This window comes from Lissotriton helveticus, chromosome 7, assembly GCF_964261635.1.
Source record: "Lissotriton helveticus chromosome 7, aLisHel1.1, whole genome shotgun sequence".
Taxonomy (NCBI): Eukaryota; Metazoa; Chordata; class Amphibia; order Caudata; family Salamandridae; genus Lissotriton; species Lissotriton helveticus.
This window is the reverse complement of record NC_136068.1, coordinates 1,311,368,976-1,311,382,256: the sequence shown is the minus strand read 5'-3', so window position 1 is coordinate 1,311,382,256 and position 13,281 is coordinate 1,311,368,976. Positions and strand designations below refer to the sequence as shown.

Below are 13,281 nucleotides of genomic sequence, written 5' to 3'. Positions count from 1 at the left end.
CTTGAGTAGGAGTAGTTTCTGTCCTGTAACTCCAGTTCTGTAGTAGGGGTATCTCTGTTATAGTCATAATCTAGTGAATAGTCCCGCCCATGTGCGTGGACCCCGGAGCAATCAAAAATAATCTCTTACAGTGTCGAAAAATGCAGAACTGCACAGACACTTAAGAGAGAATTTAAAGACAGATAATGCAGCCTAAAAAGGCTACACTGTCCAGTACTTCAACTAGAAATTCCACCACAAAAATCCACAAAACAGCAAAGCCTGTACAGATTTCCCTTGCTTTAAAAGCAAAATCCCTCAGGAATGATAGAGAGAAGAACCTGGACAGACAAGCCCCATAGGCTGCCATTATGTGGCTCAGAACAGGATACTGTGCCTTTAAGAGAACTTTCCAGAACTTCACAGTATCCCAGAATGCCCTGCAGGTCCCAGTTACTTTCAGTTCTTTTTGAAGGCGTAACACGCCAGACCTGTAGCATTCCGTACATGAATATCTCTCTCCACCGGGGAGGAGGACGGGCGCTTATGACTATAACAGAGATACCCCTACTACAGAACTGGAGTTACAGGACATAAACTACTCCTTCTGTAGTAGGGGATCTCTGTGTATAGTCATAATCTAGTGAATAGAATAGCAAGCCCATCCCCACACCAAAGCGGCGGTGGAGAAATGAGAAATAACACCACTAGTGTGCGAACAGATTTCGCAGCGAAGCCTGCCCAACCTGAGCGTCTGCCATGGCATCAGAGTCCAGGCAGTAATGCTTAGCAAAGGTATGGACCGACTTCCAAGTGGCCGCCTTGCAGATTTCCGCAATTGTCACGTTACGAAGCAAAGCCGTCGTGGCGGCTTTGCCCCTGGTGGAATGAGCCTTAGGTTTTCCCCCTAAGGTCTTATTAGCTTGTTGGTAACACAATTGTATGCAGGACACAATCCACCTCGAGATGGACTGTTTAGAGGTAGCAAGACCCGTCTTGACTGATCCATAATTGACGAACAATTGGTCTGACCTACGAATATCTTTGGTTTTATCCAGATAAAATTTCAGCACCCTCCTAACATCCAGGGAATGCAAGGACCTTTCCGCTGGAGATGAAGGATTCTGAAAGAACGTAGGTAAAGTTATAGTCTGGTTGATATGAAAATCAAAAATAACCTTGGGAAGAAATTTAGGGTGAGTACGCATAACAACCTTAGCAGCTTGAAATACAGTATAAGGTTCTTGGCAACACAACGCCTGAATTTCACTCACCCTGCGGGCCGATGTAATGGCCACGGGGAACGCCGCCTTCCAGGACAGGTGCTGCAACGAAGCCTTATGAATAGGTTCAAAAGGCTCCTTCATCAACCTGGACAGCACCACATTCAAGTCCCATGAAGGCGAAGGAAGCCTGACAGGAGGGAATACTTTCTTCAAGCCTTCCAAAAAATCTTTGATCACAGGGATCTGGAAGAAGGAAGTCTGTGAAGGGCATTTCCTGTAGGCAGTCAAAGCAGCCAGATGAACCTTAATGGAATGGACATTAAGGCCAGACTGCGCCAGATGTAGCACATATGGAAGGATGACATCCTCCTTGCATGTCGTAGGGTCATAGTTCTTAGACTTGCACCAGATGCAAAACCTCTTCCACTTGTAAGCATAAGAAGTCCTAGTGGAAGGTCGCTTTACCTCCTTCAGTATGTCCATACAATCCTCTGGGAGATTCAGATGGCCATATTGCACTATTTCAGGAGCCATGCCGCCAAACTCAAAGACGAGAGGTTGGGGTGCACCATTCGCCCCCCGAACTTCGTGAAAAGGTCCGGCCTGCACGGCAGCTTCATGTGAGGAAGGAGAGACCGGTGAAGCAGGTCCGTGAACCACCACTGTCTGGGCCATTCCGGGGCAATCAGAATCATCCTCGCCCTGGATTGGGACAGCTTGACGAGAACCGTCGGCATCAGGGGAATGAGTGGAAAAGCGTACAGAAAGCTGTTCGACAAGTTGATCCATAACGCGTTCCCCAGCGTCCCTGGCTGGTAGTACCTGGAGGCGAAGTCTCGGCATTTGCTGTTTTCGGCGGTGGCGAACAGATCTACGTCTGGAGTTCCCCACCTTGCGAAGACTTCTCCTAGTACTTCGTCGTTTATGACCCATTCATGGTTTTCCTGAATCAGTCTGCTCAGCTCGTCTGCCTGAACATTCTGCACACCTGGCAGATGAGTGGCCGTTATCGACAGTCCTCGGGCCAGAAGCCAGTGCCAGATCGCCTGCGCCTCCTGCGACAGAGTGCGGGATCTCGAGCCCCCCTGCTTGTTGAGGTAATACATCGTAGTCGTATTGTCCGTCTGTACAAGCAGAGAGTTGGCCCGGAAGGACGGGTGAAAAGCCTTCAGCGCTAAGTGAACAGCTCTGAGTTCCAGGAAATTGATGTGGTACGTGGACTCCGTCGTGGACCACGTCCCTTGAATCTGTAAGTCTCTGGAGTGCGCTCCCCATCCCTGGAGAGAAGCATCCGTCACGATAGTCTGTGTGGGAATGTCCTTGTGGAAGGGAACCCCTCTGAGGAGATTCTCCGCCGAACACCACCACTTCAGACACTGAAGAGCATGCAGAGACAGTCGTATTTTGTCGTCCCAAGAACCTCTCCTCTGGTCCCACTGATCTTCTAAGCACTCCTGCAGCGGTCTCATGTGCAGACTCGCATGTGGCGTCAGGAAGATACAAGAGGCAATCGATCCCAGTAGAGAAGACACCGTCCTTACTGTAGTAGATGGAGTGGACATGAGAGCCTGAGCCTTCCGAAGGAGTGATAATCGTCGCTCCTCCGACGGAGACACGCTTGCTGACAGCGTATCGATGGAGGCTCCCAAGTACCGAATGCACTGGACCGGAGTCGGAACAGACTTGGACATGTTGATGTGCAACCCCAGCTTGTTCAACAGAACGCATGTGTTCTGGAAGTGCGCTTGAGCTTCCGAGAAGGAGGAGGCCTTGATCAACCAATCGTCCAAGTACGGGTAGACAAACACCTTGTTCTTCCTCAGGTGTGCCGCTACCACTGCCATGCACTTCGAGAACGTCCTGGGCGCAGACTTCAGCCCGAACGGAAGTTCCGTGTACTGATAGTGATTGGTGCCGACTTGAAATCGCAGGAACTTCCTGTGTTTGTGTGCAATGGGCACATGGAAGTATGCATCCTGTAGGTCTATGGCACATAGCCAGTCTCTCCGTTGCAACTGAGGATAAATCTGATGCAACGACAGAATGCAAAACTTTCCTCTGCGAATCCACTTGTTTGCCTGTCGCAAGTCCAGAATGGGCCTGAACTCGTTTATGTCCTTCTTGCAGACCAGAAAGAACCGGGAGTACAGACCTCTTCCCCTTTGAGACAGAGGTACATCTTCTATCGCCCTTTTCCTTAACAGGATAGCAGCCTCCGCCTGGAGCTCGCGCAGCTGATACTGCGAGCTGACTGGAGGAATCGATGGAGGAGGGCTGATGAACCGAAGACTGTATCCATTGCAAACAATATTCAGCACCCACTTGTCCTGAGTAATTTTTCTCCACTCTGCCAGAAAAAATTTAACGCTTCCCCCCACCGGAGCGGGTAACGGATGAAGGGGAAGTAACCGCTCAGTGGCAAGACCCAGCCGGCCCTTTGGTCGCGGTAGAGGACTGCTGTCCACCTCTACCCCTCTGACGTTTTTGGAAGGGTCTTCGGAACTGCTGCTGTTGTTGCTGCTGCTGTTGTCCAGAAGACTGTCCTCTTCCTTTCCCCTGCGAGCCGAACCGCCGTTGGAACTGGCGGTAAGGCTTTTTGTCCTTGGGTTTCTCCAGACCCACAGCCGTCAGGGTTTCAGCCTCGGCCTTCATCCGGGCCATTTCGTCGTCGGCATGTTTTCCGAAGAGTGTTTCACCGGAAAACGGCAGATTGGCCACCCGCTGTTGCGCCTCAGGCTTGAGTGACGTAAGCCTGAGCCAAGCATGGCGGCTCTGGTTGACCCCGTGACAGTAGCCATGTGCGGCCAACAGCGCGATGTCCGCAGCGGCACTGATGGCCTAGTTGGAAACCAGCATCCCTTCCGAGACAATTTCCAGGAAGTCCTCCCTCCTGTCGCGTGGCACAAGGTCCGCAAACTGTTCCAGGGAGTCCCATAGCGCACGGTTGTACCGCCCTAGCAAAGCCGAATCGCTGGAGGCTTTCATAGTGGTGGAAGAAGTCCCACAGGCTTTCCTACCAGCCGAATCAATCCAGCGGCTATCTTTATCCGGTGGCACTGTGGAGGACGGGGAGGTAGAATGCAACTTCCTGGCCCCCGTCACTATCACCGAGTCGGGGAACTGGGTCCACACGTAGGAAGGCCGGGTCCGAGTCAGGAGCTCGGTACTTTTTCAGGAGTCTTGAGGGAGCAGCCTTCACCACCGCCGGTGTAAGGAACAGCACTTCCGCCGGTTCGACCAGTCCTGGGACCAACGGCAGAAGAGGGCGAGACAGGTGCTTCTTGTGAAGCGTCTCGAATATCACGGACGTCGTAGGTGTAGGAGCCGTCACCGTGATACCCAACTTCGCAGCCCCCCTCAGGAGCACCTCCTGGAACGTGCCAATGTCATCGACCGGGGACACCCTAGTCTCCGGAGAATCCGATAGAGTAGGCGAATAGGAACGGGTCCTAGATGCTGTACGGGATCTGGACCTATGCCTCCTGTGGCGATGTCTAGATCTGGTGGAAGACCTGTGTCTGCTCCTCGATCTGTCTCTCCGCCTGGAGCGCGACCTTGACCTCCTGGGTCTGGGGCGCTGTGCTGGTTTCCCCGAGGCGGACGTCTTGGGCTTGGGCGGTTCCTTAGACTTAGGAGTCTTCTTGGGAGGGGTCGGAAGCCTGGGCAACGAGACCGACCTTGGCACAGGGGTCCTAGGTCTTGTTGGAAGTGGAGGCAGAGGAGGCAATGGAGGAGGGGTTGAAGCCCTCGGAGGTAGACCTCCTGGCAACGGAGGAGGAGGTGGAACAGCCTTCTTCAGGGTATACCCCTCCGAGTACACCGATCCCGGTGAGCCGCCATCCTTTCCAGACTGAGGGGAGCCCCCCACAGTCCTAGGCCTGTCAGCACGACCCCTCGACGCCGAAGACTGGTGACCAGGCGTCGAACGTAGGTCCCTCGACGTCGAGCGCCCCTTCAGCGTTGACCGTCTTCTATGCTTCGGCGTCGAACGGCCTCCATGCCTCGATGTCGAGCCTGACCATCTCGACGACGATCCTTTATGTCTCGACGGCGATCTCTTGTGCCTCGACGGCGACCTCGACCGCCTCGACGGCGACCTCTTCGAACGCCTTGACGGCGACCTTGTCCGCCTCGACGGCGACCTCGACCGCCTCGATGGCGACTTCTTCCTCGCCGGAGATCTCTTCTGCCTCGACGGCGACCACTTCCGTTTCGACGTCGGCCTCGACGACGAGGATCCCCTCGACGACGAAAATGTCCTGTCTGTCGACGGCGATCGACGGTGTCGCCTCGAAGGTGAGCGCCGACGCCGGGCCCGTCGACGCCGATCACTCGACGTCGACGCCGAAGACGACGACGAAGAAATCGTCACCGGGTTCGACGGCGGCCTGTGTAAGTCCCTCGACGTCGACGGGCGACGTTTTCTCGACCCAGAGCCCTGGGGAGACTGGGAGCTGGCCGTGGACCTCCCTCTCTACGTCGTGGTCAGTGCTACCGACCCAGACGGAGAATGTGGACGTTTGCTGGACTTCCTGCCCCTGGGGAGCCCCCCAGAGGCCTCAGCATGGGCAGATGAAGCCCCTCCAGACCCACCTTGCGCCTTCAGCCTCCTTTCCTCGAGGCCCTGAAGTCTGATCTTCATTCTGTCCTTCAGGGTCTTGCCAGAGAAGCCTTGACAGATCTCACACTCCTCTGGAATATGGGAAGAGGGCAGGCAGAGGATACACACCTCATGAGGGTCTGACTTTGCCTTCTTCCTGGAGCACTCCGGGCATTTGTCAAATAATGCAGGCATATTTGACATCAAAAGAGTGCAAAACACCAAGGAGAAAAGCCTAAAAGTACTTAGAAAGTACTCAAAACGATTTTCCAGTGAAAAAACACCAATAACCCCTTGAAAAGGGAGAGCTCAATGCTCCAGGGTCCTGCTTGCAGGAGCCGGAAAAAAGAACTGGAAGTAACTGGGACCTGCAGGGCATTCTGGGATACTGTGAAGTTCTGGAAAGTTCTCTTAAAGGCACAGTATCCTGTTCTGAGCCACATAATGGCAGCCTATGGGGCTTGTCTGTCCAGGTTCTTCTCTCTATCATTCCTGAGGGATTTTGCTGTTAAAGCAAGGGAAATCTGTACAGGCTTTGCTGTTTTGTGGATTTTTGTGGTGGAATTTCTAGTTGAAGTACTGGACAGTGTAGCCTTTTTAGGCTGCATTATCTGTCTTTAAATTCTCTCTTAAGTGTCTGTGCAGTTCTGCATTTTTCGACACTGTAAGAGATTATTTTTGATTGCTCCGGGGTCCACGCACATGGGCGGGACTATTCACTAGATTATGACTATACACAGAGATCCCCTACTACAGAACAGAGTTTGTGTTGGCACAGAGTGCATTGCCATAGACAAGTCTGCTGGTGAGGATGGCCTGTGTCACCGTTTTCTTAGTGCTAGTGGGGAGCCATCTGAAAATCTTTTGGAGTATGCAAATGGTGTTGAATCAGGCGCATGCGTTGGACTTGCCTTGGCATCTCATGAAGAGTTCTCTGTTCAGTATGATGCTGAGATTGGGGGGATTGTCTTTTGGCGTAGTGGTAGGTCTGACCTCCGGCAGCCACTAGGAGTCATTCCAAAGGACACTGTATCTGCTGAAGGTTAGGACTTCAATCTTGTCCGTGTTCAACTTAAGGCAGTTGTCTTTCATCCATGTCGCTAGGTTGTTCATACAGTTGTGGAAGTTGTTTTTTGTCTGGATGGCATTTGCTGAGAGTGAGAGGACGAGTTGGGTATCAGTGGTGTAGGAGATGATGTTGATGTTATGTGATCTGAAGATATCTGCGAGTGGAGTCATGTAGATGTTGAAGAGGGTAGGGCTGAGAGATGAGCCCTAGGGTACTCTGCAAATGGATCTGGTGGCTTTTTATTGACTAATGCGTCTACTGAAGGGGCCTATATTTGACCTCATGGTAACAGGCTCAAATCCCGGTGGGTTCACTCAGCCCTTCATCCTTGTGAGGTCGATAAAATGAGCACCATTGAGTTGGGTATCAATAAACACCTGGTATTCAACGCCAAGATACCCTTGGTTGAACATGAGCTTTACAAATATACATTACGAACAGTTATGGTTGGCTTGGAGTGGGAGGAGGAGGGGAGGCAAACTCTCTGGGTGCGCCCTGTGAGGAAGGACACCATCCATCATAGACCATTGTCTGTGATAATGACCTGGCAAATTCGCTGGACAAGTGTGTGGTGTGAGGCTGTGTCCAAGGCTGCGGAGATGTCCAGGCGGATGAGGGCGGCTGTTTCACCTCTGTCCAATAGTGATCGGATGTCGTCTGTTGCTGCACTGAGGGCTATCTCGATGCTGTGGTTGGCCCTGAAGCCTGATTGGGATGAGTCCAGTAGGTCGGTTCTTTCCAGAGGTTCAGTGTTTTGGATGTTGACAGACTTCTCCAGGATTTGGTAGGGAGGGGAAGGAAGGAGATTAGACAGTGCTTCTGTGGATCTTTTGGGTCCACTGATGGTTTCTTGAGTAGGGGATGACCTCCATGCGCTTCCATGTGTCGAGGAAAGTTGTGAGTTGGTGGTTGATTTTGTTGCCCCCGAGGTTGAAGAGCTGGTGGGGGCAGGGTCGGTGGGTGCCTCAGAATGGAAGGATTTTATCAGGTTGCTGGTGGTTGGTGTGCTGAGTTGATCCCATGAGATGATCACGTGGTTGGTGGTTGTGGTCCATGGATTGCTGAGGATGTCAGAGGGTTGGGGTTAGATGTTTGTGTAGATGGTGGCTATTTTGTTGTGGAAGTGGTCGGCGGGGAAGTCGCAGAGGTAGTGGGATGACGGGATTGCATTTTCTGTCACGGAGGGGCAGGAGAATTTTCTGACAATGGTGAATAATTTGTTGGTCTATTTGGTGCTGGTTTGGATACGTTGCACAAGGGCCTCCTTTTTTGCAGCTTTAAGCTGTCTGTGGTAGTTGTTGAGGGTGGTTTTGTAGGTGGCTCGGTCGAAGTCATTCTAGCTGATCTGCCATCTTCTTTTTTGTTGTTTGGTGCAGGTTCCATTGGTTTGACCTAATATATGAACATTAACAATATGTCGAGCAGTCTGCACTCAACAAAAAAATCCCATACTTGGACTTCAAATTAGGCTGAGAAGGATGTCCTCCAAGTCACTAAGGTGGTGGAGGTGTATCTGATATTTTTAAAGTAACCCATTATCCAGATGGAGAAATTTCACAAGAAGTGCTACAGCGACACAGCATAAGCACTTTAATCGAAATCATGATGCTGGCTGAGCTGCTATGACATGGCTGCCAGGTAGACATTTTGTAAGGTTTTTCAGAAACATATCCTCAAAAGAAAAGTTTCTTACCTGACCCTATCACTAAATTAGCAAATGCAAATAATAATAATAATAATAATACACATTTGTACTGCACGAACAATCACCCGTAAGGGTCTCCAGGTGCTGGGGGCCGTCGGCAGTCACATGGTGCTGGGCTAATCTGCCACCGGGGATTGAACCGTGATCCCCAGAATCCAGTGAGGCGCCACACGCAAATATGCTAAACCCCATAATCACCATAATGGCACAATTTTAATATTTTGATCTAAATAATGAAGGTAAAGTTCAGCCAATCATGATTAGTGTTTTACCTTCACAAATACCTTTATAAGAGTCCTTAATTTTGAATTGAGATGTGATACTAGCTTTGTGAATCGGGACCAGTTTTTCCCAAAGGCAGTTTGAATGGAAAGTATTTATTTTTTAAATTGCATAGTTAGAAGATAAGGGGGTAGTGACAAAACAATGTTGTGTTCTGCATAACTACAAGACCATATTGTATTGAAGCAACTCCTGCTCAAAACAAAAGCTGAGTTTAGACAAGACACGACACTGAACTAGTGCTTACATTTGCAGTAGACACTGGAGGACGAATTCAGAAAAAGGGGTCCTTTTTCTTTTTGGCCTCTCCACTGCTTTTGACACAATTAACCATAAAATCTTACTCCAACGAGTAGGAGTTTGTAATATTGCTGCTTTATGGATGGCTATCAGAAAATCAAACACTACAGACATCCCCTTACTTCTCCATCCACTTGTCTATCCATACCAGGCCACCAATAATATATACGTAGTCTCTCTTTCATCTTAGATGTATCTTGATGATGACATTCGAGCACTAGTTTCAGCAATCCCTCTCACATAGAATTGGGAGAGATTAAACTTGTTTCTCTGTATATTTACCCTTGACACACCTTCAACTTTGAATAGCATCTAATATCCTCACCAAAAGCTTTTTGGACACCCAACAATCATTCATCAAGCGTGTGATGTTCTGCAAGGCTTCATCATTCTCCAATATTTTTTTCCTTTTAGAAATGTCAGTTGCTCCATTACTCTTGATACAGTTTTTCTTCTACATCATCTACTTCTGAGTCCTCCAATATTCCCTCATCAACCAACTCCGAAAAACAATCTGCCACTACATTGCATTACCCTTGCGCATGCATCACCCAAAATCACGGTCCTGTAATACTTTAGTCCATTTAGTGATATTGCAAGAGATATTTTAAATTCGCATTTCCATAAACACCAACTTCAAAGGCTTATAATAAGCCTTCATCGTAAACATTTACCCCAAACTAAGTATTTCTATTTCTTTATAGACCAAAATGCAGCCAGTACGTCTCTCTCAATCACTGAGTATCTTTTTTCAGCATCCTTTAAATTCAAACAAAGTAAATGGTCCTTTCTATACTGCCCTTTCTTTGCATGAGAGTGGCACCTAACCCTTTAGTACTTGCACCTGTCCAAATTCTATTCTATTGTAATCTGGACAATAGCTATTGTTAATCCTGTGCCTCTTCCATCTCTTTCTTCAATCTCACAAACTCTTTACCATATTCATTATCCTGCAAAAATTACATCTTCTTCTTTAATACCCTTCTCATCATCACGGTTTTCCTAGAAAATCTAGGAACACATTTGTTACAAATCTCTACTAATCCCCATAAAAGAGGTAAGCCATCCTTCTTTCTTGGAACTGGCACGTCACTAATACTTTCAGCAAATTCCTTTCTTGGTTTTAACTAGGCCTGGGAAAATTTAAATTATGGAGGCATAATTCATGTAATGTTAGTTATTTCGTATTAGGCTTGTTACGTGAAATTCTCGAAATTAAGGCACTAAATAGAATAAAAGCACCAATGGCGCAGCTAGCCCTTTGGCCACCAGTGGCGGTCCCTGGGTTATGTTGCCTGTGGCCGCATGAAGAGCGGGGTGGGGTGTGGGTGCTGGCGGGTTTCTGAAATTGCCACCCCGCGACGGCTGCAAAGTGGAGCGGCGGGGCTGGCGATTTCCGACACCTACACAGCAGGTAAGAGCGGGAGGAGGCCACCGCCCCCAAAACTCGTGCCACTCTGGTTCACCCCTCCCTTGCAACGTAACAGAAAAGCACAGTGAACAACAGCTGCTTGCCTTCTATTGTTCTTGTGACTTTGCAAAAATTTTTTACTGCATATTGTGCTTTCGGGATATCTTTTTACTGTGAATGGAGTGTAATTATACACATTCACTTATAAAGTCACAGCACTTTACACATGAATGACAGTGAAAGGACACTGGACAAGAAAATATCACCCTGTATAGAGAGCTGCTAACTAGAATACTTGGGCATAACCCACAGCCTTGACTGAACCAACTAAGAGAGCTAATTGTCACTTATCAAAGCCAAATTCATAAGGCCTAGACCTACTTGCTGTAAACTTACACACAATACTCGTAGTTCAAAAATTTTGTGCAAACGGAATTCGTAACACAGTTCCTTAATAATAGTTATTCCATGTTAAAGCATTGATGGCTCTCATCCCATTCTCATCGTCAATGTGGAAGTACGCAATTCGCTCCAAAGTGATAAAAATGCAAACAAAAAGTTAATACCATAACAATGCTCCAGTCACTGCAGCCTGTATCTCCACGTTCAGACCTCCATCCATTCTTGAACTTCTCTGCATTCCACATTCTATGTTACACAAATGGAGCACACAACATTCGTTTATCAAAGGCACTCTTAAGCATTCCTTTGAGCAATATACCAAGATGTGGTTATTCTAATAACCAGGATATTCAATTCATGTGTGACAGTGAGATGTTTAAATAATCACAAAAGCAACCCACCACCACCATTGGCAATGGCGATCAGTCTTGCTTACCTTTACATAAAAGTGAGACCTGTTGGTTTTACCAATACGTTTTTTACTGTAGTTTTCACTGGCTGCCAAGATAGATTTTGTAGCTTCTACATTTGTGCTGCAGTTTTTGCTAAAAATCAATAGGTGCAACTGAGATACAGCAAATTGGTGTTGCTTAAATATGGCTCTGTTTTTTAAATGCATTGCTAAATTCAGAGCAGGATGAATGACGAAAATCAAACACTACAGACGATTAAACCAAAATGCTCCTGTAGTGAGTCACATACAGAAAAGGAGGAAAGCAACACAAAAGAACTAGGCAACTAAAACTGAAGAATTGGTTCTGTAGAGTATTGTATACACAGCTGTCTCCGACAGACAGATTGAGCTGTCGGTAGCGAGATAGCAATAACACCAATCAAAAAGAAGAAGAGGGCCCCTGATGTAGTAAATATGCAGACAGGAAAAACTGGGGGTGAAGAAACAAAAACAGCAGACAAAAACAACCTGTCGTCATGTGTAAAAGGGCGGAATGTTTCACTTCAATATAAAGCGCTGAAGCGTCACCCTGGAGCCAAGTGACTCAACAAATCAAATAGTAAAGAATCTAAATCAGTTTCTCTTTCATGAAATATAAGACATTGTTTTTTTCCAAATTCACAATATCGTTTTTCAAGTACACACATAAATTTGTAACACATGAAACAAATACAGGAAATACAGAAATACTTGCTCTGTGTGGAAATCTACATTGTCCCCCCTCAATCAAACATTCCTGCTCACTCACATATTACACACCTCACTGTCTTACCACAAATACCATTCATCCAGAAAGCACCTATAAAAACAAGACAGGATTAATCATAAAGAGTTCCAATGACCAAAGTAACAGTCTTTTTTTCAATCTGTTTATAAATCATGTGTATTTATCATATATTCGAAACGTTCTTAAGAGATCATAGCAATCCACACATTAATTCATTAAAAGTTTTCTGGGCCTTCTTCTTCCGTCTTCGATTTGTGCTGATCCAATGACTGGACACGTCATGCAGCAAGCGAGTAATTTTGTGGAACTACTGAAAAGTACCTTCGAATCGCAGTGCTAACTTTAAAGCAGTGGTATCTTTTTTGGTGGAGAATTAGAACTCAATAAAGAAGCATGGAATCTGGCTAGTTTCCCTGTTTATCTCTTTTCAGGTGCATTTGATCCTATATAAGGATCGGCCCTCTCTATATAGAACAAGGGGCATTTGTTGACCATATATGCATGAAACATAGATATCCTTTTGATATCGTTATCTGACCTCACTCAGAGAATAGTTTTAGTTCGTTTCCCCCCCTTTTGGTTGGTTTGTATGCTGCACTTTGCCCTGAAGAAGGTGTGACCAATATCTGTGTCTTCACCGAAACGCGCGTCAGTGCATATCGAACATGGAAGAACAAAGATCAGAACATTTTGAATACATCAATGTTTGGATTACTACGATCTTTTATGAAGTATAGTATATATGATAAATACACATGATTTTTGAATAGATTGACCAATAGAATGTTACTTTGGTCCTTGTAACTCTTAATGATTATTCCTGTCTACTTTTACAGGTGTTTTCTGTATGAATGGTATTTGTGGTATGACAGTGAGGTGTGAAATATGTGGGTGAGCAGGAATGTTTGATTGGGGGGCAATGTATATTTCCACACAGAGTAAGTATTTCTGTATTTCCTGTATTTGTTTTATGTGAGTTACTAATTCATGTGTGTACCTGAAAAACTATATTGAAAATTTGGAAAACAACAACAATGTATTATATTCCATGAAAGAGAAGCTGATTTAGATTCTTTACTATTTGATTTGTTGAATTACTTGGCTCCAGTGTGACGCTTCAGCGCTT

At 47.1% G+C, this 13,281-nt stretch overlaps 1 protein-coding gene across 2 annotated transcripts in view; it reads left to right on the top strand.

Annotated features, from left to right (window-relative positions):
• ST6GALNAC1 (ST6 N-acetylgalactosaminide alpha-2,6-sialyltransferase 1) overlaps nucleotides 1–13,281 on the top strand; it is a 304,387-nt gene that overhangs the window by 18,871 nt on the left and 272,235 nt on the right. The gene's annotated exons all lie outside the window — the stretch shown is intronic.